Source organism: Zea mays, chromosome 9, assembly GCF_902167145.1.
Source record: "Zea mays cultivar B73 chromosome 9, Zm-B73-REFERENCE-NAM-5.0, whole genome shotgun sequence".
NCBI lineage: Eukaryota > Viridiplantae > Streptophyta > Magnoliopsida > Poales > Poaceae > Zea > Zea mays.
In genome coordinates this window covers 68,656,407-68,661,626 of record NC_050104.1, presented here as the reverse complement: position 1 = coordinate 68,661,626, position 5,220 = coordinate 68,656,407, and the positions used below count along the sequence as shown (strand labels likewise).

Here is a 5,220-nt window from a genome sequence, read left to right as displayed (position 1 = left end):
GCCTTGTTCTTAGGTACCCAAACGGTCTTGGTTCCTTTGACATTAGAAACAAGCACCTTGGGTACCCAAACACAAGTCTTTAAACCCTTGTGTTTGCCCCCAACATATTTGGCAACTACTTTGCCTGATTTGTTAGTTAAAACATATGATGCATAAAAAGTCTTGAATGAAATGTTATGATCATTTGATGCAATAGGAGATTTCTTTTTAGGCATTTTAACATGGGTAGAACGCCTAGAGCTAGAAGCCTCATTCTTATAAATAAAAGCATGGTGAGAAACAGAATGAGTCTTCTTAGCATGAATTCTCCTAATCTTATCCTTAGTATAACCAGCAGGATATAAAATATAGCCCTCGTTATCCTGAGGCATGGGAGCCTTGCCCTTAACAAAATTAGACAATCTTTTAGGGGCATTGAGCTTAACATTGCCTCCCTGTTGGAAGCCAATGCCATCCTTAATGCCAGGACGTCTCCCACTATAAAGCATACTATGAGCAAATTTAAATTTTTCATTCTCTAATTCATGCTCGGCAATTTTAGCATCTAATTTTGCTATATGATCATTTTGTTGTTTAATCATATCAATGTGATCATGGATAGCATCAACATCAACATCTCTACATCTAGTGCAAATAGAGACATGACTAACAGTAGATGTAGAGGGTTTGCAAGCATTTAATTCTTTAGCCTTAGCAACTAATTTTTCATTCTCAATTTTAAGGCTAGAGAGTGATGCATTCAACTTATCAATCTTAGTAATCAAACTAGCATTATCATTTCTAAGACTAACAATTGAATCATCACAAACATCTAACTTCTCAACCTTAGCAATTAATTTAGCATTCTCATTTCTAAGGTTTGAGATAATATCATGGCAAGTGCTTAGATCACTAGTCAATTTTTCATATTTCTCTACTTCCTGAGCATAAGCATTTTTAACCTTAACATGCTTCTTGTTTTCCTTAATAAGGAAGTCCTCTTGGCTATCCAAGAGTTCATCCTTCTCATGAATAGCACCTATCAATTCATTTAATTTTTCCTTTTGTTGCATGTTTAGGTTGGCAAAAAGGGCAAGCAAATTATCTTCATCATCACTAGAGTTTTCCTCATCACTAGATGTTGCATATTTAGTGGAGGCTCTAGATTTTACCTTCTTTTTGTCGTCCTTTGCCATAAGGCACTTGTGGCCGACATTGGGGAAGAGAAGTCCCTTGTTGACGACGATGTTTGCGGCGTCCTCGTCGGAGGAGGAGTCGATGGAGCTCTCATCGGAGTCCCACTCCCGGCAAACATGGGCATCGTCGCCCTTCTTTTTGTAGTATTTCTTCTTTTCCCTCCTCTTTCCCTTCTTGTCGTCGCCCCTCACTACACCAAAATAGTGAACTTTCTAGAGCCTAAACCCTAGGAAGTTAGCCCTAAACTCTCGGAAGTTAGCTAAACTCTCGGAAGTTAAGCCATCCCGTCGAAAGTTTGGCTCTCGGAATTTTTTTGTCAGAAGTTAGCTTAACTTCCTAGAGCCCTCTAGGAAGTTAGCTAACTTCCTACAGTCAAAGAAGCCTCTCGGAAGTTAGTAGCTTCACACCGTCAGCGCCGTCAGCTGATTAACTTCCTACGGCTAACTGTAGCCCCTAGGAAGTTAGCTGGCTAACTTCCTACGGCTGACTATAGCCCCTAGGAAGTTAGCTGGCTAACTTTCTATGGTCCAATTGGCCTCTAGGAAGTTAATTTGACCAGCATTACAAATGCTATTTATTTTTATTTTACACCACATTACACAACATAACAAATATATCAACAGCTATATAGCACAATATATTTTCACATAAAACATCTCACACACAATCACATAACAATATTTAAATCCATAGTCTCATCAATTACATCACAAAAGTCTTATCCATAATCATAATAAGGCACATCTCATCCAGTACTAATAAGACACAATATCTCATACCAAACTTGATGAGAGCATAGAGCTTATTGTTTTAGGGCCCAGATACGTAGTAAGTAAAACAAAATAATTTATCCGAGACGCGAAACTCGCTATACAAGCATAGGAGGAAGCAACCTAAGCACAACATGGAATTAAACAGTGAGCCCAAAGTCAGAAACAGGAGCGAAAATCTATCTACCTCCTAGATATGAATGAAGTATTACACTTGGTATGGAGCACATCAAACATCATCATCCACCGTATCTTGTTCCCCTGGCAAGTTCCTACTGGGGCAAGTTCGAAACCAGTCTTTTGAGGAACTGGTGCTCACGACACTCTTCTTCCCACCATATTTCTGGCAACACAATTGGGGCAAATCATGAGAAATGAAACAATAGGCACTTTAGAAAATACGTAATATTATGTGTCAACTACACAAGCATTTCTTTAACGTCACAAAATATGGGTAAATTGATCCATGGACCACATCTAATGGCGTTTAATAAAAGCAAACGTTAATAAACTGGAAGAGAAAAACAGTGTCTATGACAGTGTTATCATGTCATCTGATTAATTATGAATAGTTGTCCTAGTTGGCATCCTAGACCCCCTAGTTGGCATCCTGGACCCAAATAGGGAATACGACTCAATTAGGCCTATTAGTTGTCTGGTCATCCAATTAGTCATCAACTAATCACGATTATTCAGACAAACAGAAGGAGAATGGAATTAGTTTTATGGTCATCCGATTAGTCATCAACTAATAACAATTAGTCAGACAAACAGGAGAATGGAATTTCTGGGCAGCTGAGGACACGGGCTGCACCTAGGATGGCTTCACTCAGGCTCATGTTTTTCAACCCAATTTGCAACCTACATGAAACCACCACCCTAAAGTTATCTTCATTCTTGATTTGTACTCTAGAACATCTAGTATATTTGATATAATAGTTCTGATGTATATAGGGTTGTTTGGTTTCACCCAACTAAAATTTGGTCTCTGTCACATCGAATGTTTGGATGATAATTTTGGGTATTAAATATAATTTAATTATAATACTAATTATACATATGAAGACTAAAAGATGAGATGTATTTATTAAACCTAATTAAATTTATATTTAATGCTCATAATTGATATTCAAACAATTGATGTGACACAAAATAAGCTTTAGTTAAGGGAACCAAACTAGGGGACGACCAAAGCCAACTTGCAATCCTGGTTGACAACTAATCGCAGCTAGTTACGTAGTCTGTCCCATGGCGACTAGGATTGGCAAGACAACTTCATAACTTTGGTCCGAGTGTTACTTAGACAATCAACTCCCATGATACCCACAACAATTAGCGTCAAATGCATGACCATTCAGTGAATAAACAAAAATCAATGAGTTTAGTGATAGGTACTGACTTGCTTCCGGATACTAAAAGGCACATATTTGTATTTGATCATTTGTACAATCTGGCGCTTCATTGTAAGGACAAAGAGAACAATCCAGTAGTAGAGGAGTATAGGCCAGAAGACAGGAACGTCAAACACTAAGAAGAAAGTCATCACAAAAGCTATAACAAAAGCTTTTGTGATGGCATACCTGAAAGATAAGGAAATAGATGTTAGGGGATATATTGGATAGGAACCACATGAATGATCTGTAGTAAGAACGAAAATAACTAATCTAGAAAATGCTAGAAACGAATGAGCAACCACTAGGGATGCCAGTTTTGCTCTCTTTGGATCATTAGGTTGACTCAAAACCCATTTGATTTGGCTTTCAAGGAAAAGCAAATAGGGTAGAAATAGCTGGGCCAGAATCAAGCACTGGTATAACCACTTGCATCCCTAGCAACCACACACGCACACACATTCCTAAAAGGATTAAATTATAAGCATCAAATACATAGAAAGTAGTCAAAGCACTTCGTATGTTGCATTTTTAATGCATGCTACCAATACCATTCTCACAACAAAAACTTGCACCTGGTAACAATTTAATCAACACATAAAAAATGCACTCCCAACTGTGGTTAAAAGAGGGAGTACATGACACTAGTTATGGTAAACTATCAACGAAAGACTGAACCCCCAACAAAAAACTCATGGACAAGCATTACTGTAAATTTCAAAAGGCAATGATCGAAGTATATGGCTGCCTAAACTCTTTCACCAAACTGGGAACACTTCAAACTTGGGCTAAAACGAATGTTACCTAACGAGTTCACAGAAATATAATGATTAAAACTATGTCAGGTTATGATGTTAGTCATATTTTTAGCTGTGGTGTCAGTAAAACCACCCATAAGCGTTTAGCTATAGGGACCTCCACAGGACCACCCTCAGAAAATGATATTGCGGAGAAATGTCACAAATTATGCGGAGGCGCCGGTGGGCGGGCCGGCTGGGGCGTCGGCGGGGGCGCCGACAGGCGAGTCGGCGGGGCGGTGAGGGGCGCGACGGGTGGGGGCGCCGGTGGTGCGGGCGCGGCGGGCGGGCGCTCCAGTGGGCGTGGCGGGCGGAGCCAGGGGCGGGAGCTCCGGTGGGCAGGGCTGGGGCGCACGCTCCGGCGAGCGTGGCGTCCGGGGCCGAGGGCGGGCGCGGCCAGGGGCGGGATCTCCGGAGGATGGAGCCTCAGGCACGCTCTATGGTAGGTGGAAAAAACGGGAGAGAAAGGAAAGTGAGAGAAGATAAGGTTGATTCGTGAGTTAAGATAAAAAATATAACTTCCTAGAGGTTGTACATGTACTCTAGGAAGTTAATTAACTTCCTAGAGTAGGCCGTAGAAAGTTAGCTTTTCGTTTAACTGGTCAAAAGCTGAAAACTAACTTCCTAGAGGAGGCCGTAGGAAGTTAGCATGGGCAGCTAACTTCCTAGAGGCAGCCGTAGGAAGTTAGCTTTTCGTTTGACTGGTCAAAAGCTGAAAGCTAACTTCCTAGAGGCGGCCGTAAGAAGTTAACGGCTCGTTTGACCGCACCCGCGGATCAGCAACTGAAAGCTAACTTCCTAGAGGAGGCCATAGGAAGTTAGCTGCCCATGCTAACTTCATAGAGTCGGTCGTAGGAAGTTAGCGGCTCACTTGACCGCACACACAGGTCAGCATGTGAAAGTTAACTTCCTACAGCTTTTATAAAATACCGTAGGAAGTTATGTTTATTTCCTAGAGCTACCAGTTGCCTCTCGGAAGTTATTTATTTCCCACTGTTTGTTATAAAAGCTGTAGGAAGTTAAAAAACCGTAGGAAGTGTATGTTTTTGGTGTAGTGCCTGTCACTATCACTTGATAATGGACATT

General features: G+C 40.8%; 1 long non-coding RNA gene across 1 annotated transcript; it reads right to left on the bottom strand.

Annotated features, from left to right (window-relative positions):
* Positions 1-1,833: 1,833 nt before the first annotated feature.
* On the bottom strand, positions 1,834-4,323 carry LOC103638496 (uncharacterized). The gene is made up of 2 exons (XR_558840.3): positions 3,346-4,323; positions 1,834-2,289 (listed from the first exon to the last, which is right to left on the bottom strand). It is a non-coding gene; the product is annotated as an uncharacterized lncRNA (long non-coding RNA).
* Between the last annotated feature and the right edge of the window lie 897 nt (positions 4,324-5,220).